The sequence below is a fragment of the Olea europaea genome, unplaced genomic scaffold (assembly GCF_002742605.1).
Source record: "Olea europaea var. sylvestris unplaced genomic scaffold, O_europaea_v1 scaffold871, whole genome shotgun sequence".
Lineage (NCBI taxonomy): Eukaryota > Viridiplantae > Streptophyta > Magnoliopsida > Lamiales > Oleaceae > Olea > Olea europaea.
The window spans coordinates 106506-120411 of record NW_019267167.1 but is presented as its reverse complement, the minus strand read 5'-3'; the positions used below and the strand labels follow the sequence as shown (position 1 = coordinate 120411).

At 31.2% G+C, this 13906-nt stretch overlaps 1 non-coding gene across 1 annotated transcript; it reads right to left on the bottom strand.

Annotated features, from left to right (window-relative positions):
- Positions 1-593: 593 nt before the first annotated feature.
- Positions 594-664, bottom strand: TRNAG-GCC. Its single transcript has one exon. It is a non-coding gene; the product is annotated as a tRNA-Gly (tRNA).
- Between the last annotated feature and the right edge of the window lie 13242 nt (positions 665-13906).

Sequence of the window (13906 nt, the reverse complement as noted above, 5' to 3'; positions counted from 1 at the left end):
AAATTTTTCAGGGTCTGGAAAAGCTAGATAGAAGAGTTTCAATTGCTATTAGCCTTTGAACTTTTAGAAAAGTATAAATGTTTAATTTTAAATTTTATATCACTTATATTTTTGGAAACATTTAGTTTTTTTATTCCTCATAATTTTCTTGTGTGAAAATTGATTTCTAATTTAATGAACAAACTAAAATTGAAAAGCGAGAGTGCCTCAACCTCCGTTGGGAAGAATTTATAAATAAATGAAAATGAGTGATAAATGGTGTACATTATAGATTTATAAAATGATTTACGTATATATGATGTGATGAGATATAATTGGGTCAGAATTTTTTCAATTAAAAAAAAAAAAAAAAACTTCTCCACTCACTCCATCTTGATTTAACCTTCCTATAGAGTGGGCAACTAAAAGTGAACTCAAACAAAGACATCAATAATCAATTTTGCCCGCAGAATAATGAGAAGTTGAGGTCTTGTAAGACACAATCGCATAAAAACAAAGGGCGAAATGACTGGCCGCCAGTCCATATTTCGAGTTGGTGAACCACGTAAGTTAAACAAATGAAAAAGGACAAATTTTATAGCTAAAAAAGCACTTGCACCAGCCGGGAATCGAACCCGGGTCTGTACCGTGGCAGGGTACTATTCTACCACTAGACCACTGGTGCTGGCATAACCTTTACTGGTATTCCAATGAAAATAATATATTTCATGTAAACTGTCTTTTGTACATGAGCCAAACTAGGGTTGGCAACGATTCGGTTATAAGTCGGTTCGGCCAAAATCATAATCGCACCACCAATTTTTTTACCATACCATAACCGCACCATAACCACGTAAATCAGTTCGGTTCGGTTCGGTTAATAACCACAAAAATAAATTATTTTTTATAAGTTTCTCTGTCAAATTGATATAAAACAATTTATAAAAAAAGTCAATGAAAACAAAAACACAATATTCCAAACGAAAATGCAAACATTATCAAACAATATTCCAAACATAAATGCAAACATTATCCTAATTTTCAATTGTAAAACAAATTTAACAAATAATATTATAAATATAATAATACTAAACTTTTCCTTCATTCTTAATTGTTGTGAATCGAAGTTACTTGATTCATTCTTCCTTACAAGTCTAACTAACATAGATCAGCATTCAAAGTTGATTCCTATTCATCCTTGGCAATACTGGCACGTCTAGAAAAATATCAAACTTTGTTTTTACATGATCAGCAGTAATAGAATGACTAACAAATGTAACAAATTTTCGGAGGCGACGACTTCTTGGACCGTAGAGGCAGTGGAGCCGTGCGTGAGTTTGTGGTTTGTGGAGAGTAGGATTTGTATTTATATACTGTCATACTAATGCTATTAGGGGCCAATGGTAAGTGGGCTAGCCGAATGAATCAGGTAGATGTAATGAGGAGGGGAGGAATTTTGTTTTGGTCTGCATAGAAAAGTAGTGTAAAGCCCATAATCAATTCAATTGTGTTTTTTTTTTTAGCGGGTAATCGGTTCGGTTTCGATTCGACAACGTAAATACCATACTTGTACCATTACGAACCGGTTCATTAAAATCAAAATCATATCCGCCCCATTGCACCATCGGTTCGGTTTTTTTTGCCCCATTCGGTTCGGTTAACTGCGATTTTCGGTTATGACGGTTCAAATTGTCATCTCTAAGCCAAACACTAACATGTGATAATGGGCAAATCCCTGTATCATTGCAACAAAATAATTACTAATCTACGAAGTTGTCTCTGCCAATTTTTCACTACCCAGTTAGCCTAAAGAAAGTCGGGCTACATCCAATCCTCTTGCGCTCTAATTTAGTGTTAAAAAACATTCATTTTCGTGCTAACAGGGCAACTCTAGGTGCATAAATAATTTTTTTTTTTTTTTTTTTTTTACAAAAACTGGTTGAGAAAATAAAAAGGAGGCTCTAAATTCTACTAAATTTTTATTTTTATTTTTTTGAGTTGAATCCGATATATATTGCATATGTAGTTGTCAGGTAAGTGAAAGCAGCTAACAGATGAAATTAAGTGAATGGAAAGCGACTTAAAATGAATGAATAGATGATGGTGGTGACATTTGCCCTCTTTATCTTCACATACCCTCTTCTTTTTCACTAAAACATACACTTTGACAGGTGCTCATCCTCCCCAGAAATACATCTTTTTCTGTCTTTCATTTTTCACCTGCAGTTGGGGGACCTCCTCACTAATTGGTCAGATATTTGTCTACTGGATTGAACTCTATAATTTGTGCATTTTTTTAGCATAATATATATGTGCATGTATAGTAAATATATAGTGTATTCTTCACACATTAATTTGTAGTTAAGACTATTTAGCCACAAACAATTATGAAATGATTGTATTTGAATTAAATCCAACCTGTCATTTTTGAATAACGAGTTAAATCAAGTAATAATTATAGTTCGACATTGAATACATGAAATGTCTTAATCATGAGTTTGAATTTGAATTCAAGTAATTAAAACTTGATCTCAGACTAAACCTATAAAAATGTGTGACATGTCGTGGGCGCAACTATGGAATGGAATCAAACTTATGATCATTAATTGCTAGCTCAGATGGTGATGTATTGTTCATAGTACCTTAAGATTTATTGATAATTTGACAAAGGTTGGCCTCAACGTGATAAATAGAACGATTTACCGTTCTCAAGAAGTTGGAGCAAGAAACATTCCGACTTAAGTGGCTTGCGAACTATGACAAGTTTAACAAAAAGAGATGACAGCAATGGCTCACTCCTTTAGCTTTTCCTCTTTAAGAGGGAAGCATCATTTTAATACTTCTCTTACTAATTGACAAAATTCATTTCAAATTAAAAGCTTAACAAAGTTATACATTCCACAAACGAGTGTTAATGAGATTTAAATTTAGACCTTCTACTTGCTCCGATACCATTTGATACTAACGCTCGATGGGAGCCTAAATGAAACAGACACGAGTAAAAATAGTGGAGAAACACTTGTGCATAAATGATGTTAAAGCATATATAGATGAATATGGATTGACAAGAAGGGAAGAAGAATAGGAACAACTTTGTTATTGATTTGGTTTGGAGTGGCCAAAAATCTATGCCTAAAAATGGAAAGACCATCATGATATCACTTAAACCCAGACATTTGTTGGGAACAAGCAAAAGGAAAGGTGTTGGAAAATGCAATATTATATCCCATATGCATCCACACAATAAATTATAAAGGGACAATTAAACTTCATGAGGACTAGATGAAGACTTTTCTTAAATGCATGCACCTGCATCCATGATAGACTATGTGGTGGTATGTCCTATTCATTTTCTTGAAAGAAATTTATTGAGTTGGAAGACTCAGCTTTCTTTTGGAGAGAATGCCACCTAACTTAAACATAGTCTATAATTCTTCAACATTAATGCTTTCATCATTGCCTTTGCTATAGGAACCTATCCTTATTGTGCTCAACAGGCAAAGTGTACGTTATATAGATAAGAATTCACTAACATGTATAAGAAGCTATTTTTGAACCATTGCATTAGTTTATACTTTATACACTAACCAATCTTAATATATTCACAAAAAATAAATAAATAATAAAAAAAATCTGCAGATTCTATTCATATCTTCTAAATTATGAGCTTGCAATTAGGTTTGTAGCCATTACTTTTCTCTTGACTTTTATTTTGATTGAAAAATACAAAAAATTGAAGTTTTGTTTCTATTCTTTATCTGATCTTGGTACTCAGCAGAATCAACAAGTGTGTTGATTGTGTGTTTGTCGATGCATTATTTGTGTCTATGTAAACACGATAGTTAAACACCACGTTATGTATTCTGGACACGACTTTTATTGTTTTAACACACTCATATCAACATAGAAATCCTTGATTTTATGTATTTGAAACTACAACATTTTGAATGCTTTAAAAAACAAACAGAAAAGGAATAATAATATTTAGGGTATTCTCATACTGAAAGGAATATATAATCACGATTGAAAGCTATTGTCCCACTTATTACCTCTCAATACAGTTGGGGAAAGTTTTTATTCCTTTCAGAGTTAATTAAATCAGTAGAAGACTCTGAAAATTCACTAATCATTATCCTCCCTAAAAAAATTACATGGAAAATAGTGACTTCCTCTTTCTCATCAATTTTTGGGATTAATTAAATTCTGATTAAATTTGAGTAAATAGTTAAAAAGAACAATGAATAGACTGCAAGCGAAGTAACAAATAGCAATCTTAAGGAGAAATGCATATTAGCTAAAGTTAAGATAATATTCTTTCAGAACACAGAATTAATCATGGAAGTTGACACTAAAAATAAACACAGCAGAAAATTCATTGATAGTGATACAACCATATGCATCAATTCTTCCAGAATAAATCTCAACGTAAAAGAAGATAAACATATTGAAAAATAACCCCTGCTAAAAATTTAACTGTGAAAGATCATTATCTAAGAGTATCCAAGTCTAAGCTCTAGATCCAAATCTTCCACTGCGGCGTCTTGGAGCGAATTCTTGTTCATGTCCAACCTAAGAAACTCTCTGGTTTTCCAAACCCTATAATTCTTTCTTGTTGTACAACCTGTCAAATCTTCAACTTGAAGCAAGGCCTCTCTGTTATGATTCTTTCCCATCTTCTCATCAACAATGAAGGCCCGCGAAGAGAAAAAATTGAAAGAGGAATGGCTTGTCATATAAGGTGAAAACCTAGCTGTAGAAGATGGTGATGATGATGAAGAGGAAAAAACAGGGCTAGGGTTAGGGTTCGAATTTGGACGATCTGGTGATGGTGACAGGTTCATTCTTGCCCTATCTCTTCTATGAACATTCATATGACCCCCAAGAGCTTGTGCAGACTTAAACTCTTTCTTGCAAAAGCTGCATCTATAGTTTCTTTGGGGCAACAGAAATCCTTGTGTTCGATCTTTCTCAAAGCTTAAGTTTGTAGAATTACATTTCTCCTTAAACTTATCACCATTCCACTTTAATTTCTCCATACAACTCTATTCAACAAGATCAAGATAACAAGAAAATAGAAAAGCCCAGTTCAAAAGAAAACAAAAAAGCACTTCCTTTTTCAATTTTCAGAGGGAGAGAAAAAAAGGCTGCTGGTAGCTTTATTTATATAGTCAAGTTTCTACTAGCTAGTGAGATTTTAAAGTATTTAATTTTACAACTCACCTTCAAATGGCGTGTTACTATATCTAGAGATTGCTTAAACAATGAGTGGAAAAACTTGAGGTTCCAGTGAGGTTACTGATTTTCCATAAGAAGGTGAAATCTATTGGATGTTTAGCACCCTGATATTATTATGCATCTAAGCAGCACTTGACAGCAACAAGGAATTATGATATTTGTGTTAGTTCCAAGCAGATGCATCAACTTTCACAAATATGGATAAAGGTTTGAATACTGACTGACCATTATAAGTAGATCTACTGTTGTCTAGTGTGAGAATAAAGATGTTCAGTCAAGAATATAATTAACTGCATCTGACATTGGTTGACAAAGCTTGAATCTATTTTAGAAATAAAGTTCACAAAATAAATAAATAAAAACATCAATAAGATGGTACAACCTTCATATGTGACGTTAATGCTTGAATTTGTAATATAGCAAAATCGTCCACTCGAGAGACGTCTATTTTTGCTCTTTTCATCTTCGTAAGTGTAGGCATCTATTGGTATTCGCCAACAGCATAACAGTATTGCGGCGTCAAGTTAGGTATCTAATTTTAGAGAAAGATTTAATAAGTAATACAATGCTAGAAGGTAATAATGTCTTCCTTACCATTTAGTTTTCTTGACAATGTGTTGATTAATAAATTACGGCAAGTGAAGTTGTTCAAAACTTTGAGGCTTGCTGCATTTAGTCCAAATTCTGGATATCCGAATTAAAGTCACGTTAACGGTAATTTTCTATTTAATAAATTGTGTTGAAGTTGTAAGCGAGAGTTAAATTTATGTTTTTACAAGGTTCATCCCAAAACTTTTAAGCATGCTAAAAATATGTCCCTTAAAAGTGAGAAAAAATACTTTTCCCTCATTCAAAGCATTAAAATAAAATATTCTGATATAAATCATTATCAAAAACGAAACGACTGATTAATTAAAAGTTGAAAATATAAATTCAACAACAAAAAGTTAAGGAAATAATTTCTAAAATAAGCAAAGATTCAGGAGTTTAACTGCAATTAAAATATGGTGTAACAAACAAAAAGGAAAATTTGGCCAAATAGCCAGGTTGGACAAAGATGAGCTTAACTGCAATTAAAATAAAACACCATTTGTGCCCCTAGAATGAAAATATGAGAAATATATGAGAATGACACGAGTGCCTATATAGAGAAGAAAATAACCTATGTGTCGTTCTGTTGGTAAACATGATTATAAGTGATCATGCCCCATTCATGCCCAAAGAATTAGTAAGTTGAACTTGTTTACGTTGTAAGATGAACATGTCATTCACAAAAGTTGAGAAATATGTTCATTATTTATATTATAATGAATTATTAGAATGACTTGTGTTTTCACTAATTCATTCATATTAATGAGAACGGATCAAATGTCGATATTGAGATGAAAACGTTTATAAGAACAAAGCAAGCGTCGTTATGTTTATAAATGTAAGTGTCCATGAGAACAGAACATGTGCTGTTACTCAAATAAAAACATCCATGATAATGGAACAAGTGCCATTACTTATATATAAGCAACCATACCTTATCCGTACCCCCTAAAATGAAATAGGAGAAATATATGAAAATGACATAAGTGTCATTAATGATAAGAAAACAACCCTTATATCATTCTATTTGTAGACATAATTATAAGCAGCCACGCTCTGTTTATGCTTCGAGAACCAATAAATTGAACTTATTTAAGTTGTAAGATGGACATGTTATTTACAAAAGTTGAAAAATATTGTCATTACTTATATTCTAATGAATCAGTAGAATGACTTGTATTTTCACCAACTCGATATCATATAATTTATGTTGTTTTATCCATTCTTTGTCACACAATCAACTTTTCTATCTTACGTACGTTGGGGGGGGTGTCAAATGCTTGAGGGCATTGCATTGGAAAAAAAATCAAAATATAAGAAAAATCAACAAACCGACACAAGTTTCATTACTAAGATGAAGATGACCCTTGTATTATTGTATCTGTTAATACGATTATAAAGACGCTCCTTCCGTACCCCGAAAACCAATAAGTTGAATTCACTTAAATTGTAAGATTGACCTGTCATTTGCAAAATTTGATAAATATTATCATTACTTATATTCTAATCAATCAATAAACTGACATGTATTTTCACCAACTTGATATTATATCACCTATTTGATTTTATCTATTCTTTGTCACATGATTATCAAATAAATTCAATAAAACTCAATGTTCATTAATGTGAGAGATTCTCTCATTATATATAACTAAAATCAAATTAAATATACTAAAAGCAATCTATCTATTATGTACAATTATAATAATAATATAGTCATATATAATTTTCAATAATCTCGATAATCTTATTCAATCTTATTGATAGTCCATTTCAAATTGATGCTGATATAAGCATTAATTTGCAATCATAAATTAATGCAGTGACAATGCTAATGCCCACGAAGAAGATATCCAAATCAAAGCAACAATTTACGAAAAATAGTGACAAAGAACAAATAGTGCAAAAATAACCAATAGCTACTCCAAGAACACTCCAAAGCTACTCCAAAGAACTCACTCCCCAAGAAGAATCTTCAAAAAAAATTCACGAAGTGTACCAACCATGCACAATGAGCTTTATTAGTTGGGAGATTTTTGTTCTAACAAAAATTCTAACGGCCAAAAATTCAGCAATATATCGCTGGATAAGATGTTGCAGTTGGAAGAAATTTCACGGAGTAGCTTACAACAAAAATCCAAAGATGAACTTCTTCAAAAAATCCAAAACCGTAGCTCATCACTGAGCAACCAAAATTCAACAATCTGCACTCCCACATCTCTCTCTTCTTCAATCAAAAACTAAAATCATTTTTTTGTCTCTCTCATCCCCCGGCATTCTCATGCTCACCCAAACAAAAGAAAAACATCATTATTCTGCCACTATATCCATGAAGCACTACAAAAAGGAAAAGTTAGTCAAAGCCTAGCTAATCTATTACCCAATTCCAAAACATAACCTAATATGTTAACTTGACAGGCCCACTCCAATAAATCAACCCCTACAAATCAGCCTACAGTAATTCAATCCCCAATAAATCAAACCTGGCCTAACTACCCACACGAAAGTACCTTAATACACCATTTACCAAATCAACCAACCTGTTACTGGCCCAACCCAATTACACTATTAGTTTGCCCAATCTTCATCTTCTATGACCCTATCTCATAGACGCCATCCCACACCACACAACCAAATATCGACTTTGTCTGCATCATAACCTTTCTATGCCAAAACCTCTAGCACCACATATGCGGGAATCCTATAGAAAGTGTAGAAAAGGCCATCCTGCTTTATCTACTCAGATATAACACTGAGGCCGAAATCAAAAGCCTTTAAATTCCCATCCTCATCCAATAAAATTTTCTATGGCTTCAAATCATAGTGATATACCCCCAAGCATGGCAAAATGCCACTGGGAAAATCAATTACTCGTAATACTTCCTTGCTACTTCTTCTTTAAGCCTGTCTTTTTGCAACCTTTTTAAATAATTCACCTCCTATTACATACTCCATAAAGAAAAATATTTTCGATTTAGTTGTCGTAACCTCAAACAACGGTATGATATTCTGATGCCGAACTCTTTGCAATATCGAGATCTCACGTTTGATGTGTGCTATAAGACATATCTTTAGAATTTTCTCCTTGTCTATGACCTTGATCGCCGCGTTTTCACCCCTTTTAACATTCTAGGCATGGTAAACATTTGCAAACTTCTCGTGTCCTAAAAGTTTCCCAAGTTCTTACCTCACTAAGTATACAATCATCACAAAAATGCATTTTCTATATAACATCTATTATTTTATATAAATATATTTTAAGTTTCTAGTAATTATGGTCATCTAAACTAATTTGGACAACTGGGTCAGAACAACTAAAAAATTAATTAATCAATTTAGTTAATTAATTTAATTATTGGGTTTAAATAAATAAAATCAAAATTTAATTAAATATCAAATTAAAATCCAAATATAATTCTACAATTTTAGGACGTGTTTATCTAATTAAAATCACATTTCAATTATATACTAAATTAGAGTCCATTCCATTTGAATTAAGATTTTAATTCAGGTAAAAACCCCTCAATAAAATAAAATTCAATTTAGGGTCGAAGTTTAATATTTAAGTTAAAATTCAATTTTAAGGATAATATAAAAAATCATCAAATTTAAAGGATGGTCAAAATTAAAATTTAGGTCAAACCATTTTGAAAATCAAATTAAAAACCTTTTAAAAAATTTATATTCAAAAACCTTTTGAAAATTGCAATCTAAGCCTTGGTTTAAAATTATAGAAAGTCGCTGCTCATCATTGTTGTGTCCGACAGTGGCGCTTTTGCCTACCATGCCACCACTAACCTTCATCTCGATTTGATTTTCGACAAAAAAAATTAATTTTCTTTTCAAAACAGGTTTTAGCACATGAAAACAATTTTTCCTAATTGCTAGAAATAAGATAAATAACAACTATCAACTTTGAATTGTTTCAAGATACAAAACAATTTCTAACATGCACAAAGTAGACTCTGATACCACTATTAAGAATTTATTTATTTATACACAGCAAAATTTATTGTAATTTCAATTCCCACCAAAGATATGCTTTGTATTTAGATAGAAACAATGATTAAAATTATACATTTAGTTAATTTTGCAAAGAACAATCACGATTTGCAATTTACAGTTATCAAATTGTTTAGCTTCCAATGATAATCAACACAAGGGAACAAACACGAGAGAATATGGTTTCTCTTTTCTTGTCTTAGCAAGATAATGATCGTGTGTTATGTTTTCTCAACCCTAACAGTTTATTAATAGAAGTTCAAGTGGACTTGGCCCATCACCTAAACTTAACCTGATCCAATATTTAATTAATTTAATTAATTAAACTTCATCTATAAACTAATTAATCTAATTAATTAATTTGATCCATTTATAAATAACGTAATGAACTAATATTACAATTATCCAATACTTATTAATTAATTAATTAATTAATTAGTAACACCATTCTTCTAATTCTACTTTTTGCCCATGACTCATTACGTTCTCGATCATGATGCTTAATGTTGTGAATTAACATTTTGATATAAAAAAAAATAACGGACTGAATGTCTTCATACATAACAATAATAGTTGTATTGCCCTTGTGTAATATAGCGACTGTAGTGTCATTTTATACTGCAGGTAATGGTTGAAGTGTCGTTATCATCCAATAGTCACAGACAATAAATACGTAAACAACACTAAGTAAAATATCATTCCATACTATTTTTAATAATAAAAATATAATATACATGAGATTTCTCTTTCTTCAAATGTAATTGAAATTTTGATGTAGATAATATGGTAACCAAACTCTTGTTCAAATGTTCAAAAGATACACGAAATAGGTAGAGAATATAATGAAGAACACGATTTTAAAAAAGAAATCACTGTAGCTAAAGAGAAGAAAACGGGTATTTGTGATTTTGGGAACCTAAAATTGAATTGGGGAATTCAATTGATTGATGAGGGTGTTAATGTCTTTTTCAATGGTGAGGATATTTATGACATTTGTCATTGTTTATTTGTTGTGTTTTATAATTGAAGGTCATTTGATCAAGAAATATTGGAAGGATATTATTTAACGGAATACATGATTGACTAAGCTCTTTAGCCAATTCTTTAAAAGGAAAAAAGAAAAAAAAATTGTTGGGGTCAGTTTAACCATTCAATTCACTAATCTTATCTAGCACATTCAAGTCAAATTTAATTTGGACAGTGGTTTTATTAGTTCAACTTAAAATTTTAAAATTCAAAGTCAACAACGTTGCTTTCTCTTCTCAAGTAGTATATATTAAAATATATACATTAATATAAAATTGTTTTATTTTACGAAATAATCAAAATAATTGAATAAAATATCCTAAAATAATTTTTAAATAAAACTTATTTTTCAACTTTCTGTTTTAAAAAATAATTTTCGAAATAACAAACAAACCAGGGGCGGAGCTACTATATGTCCAGTGTGGGCAGATGCCCACACTGGACTTTTGGGCCCAAATTTTTTTTTTTTAACCCAATTCTCTATTTAGCCTGGAGAGAGAAGCCCAATTGTGCAATGCCATGACCTGTTTTAGATCCATTCATATCAAAATTCAATTGAATCAATTGTTGACCCAAACTCATTCATTCATTTCAAAATTTCAACCTTTCGTGACTTTCTCTGTGACGACTTCGCACTTCGCCACCCACTTCCCTCTCCACCGGTGACAATGCCCGTTGTTCCCTTCTCTCTCCGTCAACCGTCGTCTCCAACGGTCCATTATTGTACATCTCCTACTCTAGGCTCTCATCTTGACGTCTCACATCTCGGACTCCAACTCTACATCCTCAGCTCCACCAAGCGACAACGCCAACCGGTCGAGCCAACAAAAGAAGAAGCTAGATTCTAGAAAGCAGAAGGTGAAGCCCCAAATTTTTTTCCCTTATTATTTATTATTATTATTATTATTTTTGTTATTTCAATTTGTGTAAATTGTATTAATGTTTGTTTTTCTTTTTTTTTTTTTGTTTTTAACATATGAAATTAGCACTTTGTTCTTCAATTGCTCGAAGCTGCACAAACTTCAAGTGGACCAACAATTCATTGTTGCCTCTAGGCTCTATTTCTCTGGGAATCTGTGATTTAAGTTCAAGTTGCCTAGAATTTGGAAACAATATATATTGCATTGTGAATTGATTATGTGAAATTGTGAATTGGAGTATTGAACTGTGAATTGCATTGGACAAATGGTATATATAGGTGTTCACGTATTGCACTGTGAATTGATTATGTGAAATTGTGAATTACACTGAATTTTGTGAGTTGCTTTCAGTATTTGTGATTTATTTGACATTCTGAATTACTCCCACTCCTAGTAGTAATTGGGTGATCAGTGGATAAATGATAGCACAATTGTTTATGTGGAGAAAAATATATTTTTGAAACTCGATAATGAAGTTATTGTACAACGATATCAAAGTATGAAAACTCGCAAGGAACAAGTGTAATATATAAATTATGTCGTTTTTAGTATTGTTGTACTATTGTTTTATTTTTTTATTATCATTAAATCCATGATCAAAACCTCAACATTCGTCGTCGAAAAAATTTTTCCCGCACTGAACTAAAATCCTGGCTCCGCCCCTGAAACAAACCACATTTTTTTATAGTATTAAAATAGACATCCAAATGAATACCGAAACTAAAATCAAACGGCCTAATATTTGAAGATCAACAAATTTACCAGAGTCGTAAACTTGGAGTTTATCCAACTCCATTCCAATACGGAATTCATAGCGTAGTGGACTGATAATTTGGATGCCGAAACAGTTGAATGCTACAGTAATTTCTCCAATTAATTAATATTCCTTTGTTGTCAAACACAAACATTTGGAATCAAAAACTTCAAATATTCAAAGCCGCCTCCAAGTAAACGCATGCATTCTCTACTATTAACTCCTGGTGCCCGCAGAGGAAAGTTAGTGAATTGGCTCTAACTCCATGTTTGAACCTCTTTTCCAAATTTTTCAAACTCATTTTTAATTATGCATTCTTTCAATAAAATAATTTTACACGTAAATTTAAAATTTTTTCTTACATTTTAATCAAACATTTTTTAAAAAATTAATATTATAAAACCTATTTTTCACAAAAATATATATATATGACTCAAATAGAGCCTAACATATTATCTTGAGTTGAGTCTCATTCTCGGCAAACTCATTTTCATCCATACATTCATTCAATAAAATAATTTTACGCACAAACTTAAAGTTTTTCCTTACATTTCAATAACATGTTCTCCAAAAAATTAATATTACAAAAACTCATTTTTCATAAAAAAAAATAATAAATAAATAAAATAAAAGAGGCTCAAACAAAAGCTAATTATCATATTATCTCGACTTTTTATTTTTTTATTTTTTATGATTTGTATTTAGCCATGCTTTGGTAACATTTAAGAAACTAAAAAGAAAAATCTTATTCTTATTTTAATATTTTGACAATATATTACAGAAAATTTGACTCAAGATTGCACTTTTTATAGGGTTTATTTTGGTTTTCAAGTAAAATTAACATTAATTTTTATTAATCATACCAGAAATAATCAACTGGACCTAATTTTATACTACTTCATTAGTGCATATTCTTTTCTCAAGACACACCGCCAGTTCTATTCAAACCAGCAGTTTAAACTTCAAAGAATCCGTAACACTATTATTCGTCTTGGATTGTGCAACACTGTTACATCTTAAATTTTGACCCAAATAAATAAATAATTTGAGAACTTGTTTTTTTGTTAATGAAATTAGGCTACAAAATGAAGAGTGCACGGGGACACTTTGTTATATTATGTTTTTATTTTTTATTTTATTATTTATTTGGTTTGGGTATTTATTGATTCGTTATGGGTAAATTTTTTATTTTTTATTTTTATTTTTTTTTTAGATTACATTGTGTATTTAGTTAAAATTTTAGTATGGTTAGAACAATTGTGATAATAATATTGTTTTTAATCCAACTTTGGGCGATATTTGCCCATTAAAAAAGTCTTCCTTCACCATGTTACACTTCGTGTTTATTCAAAATGCCGTGCTTCTTGTTTTTTCATTTACATTGTTAACGTACTTCTTG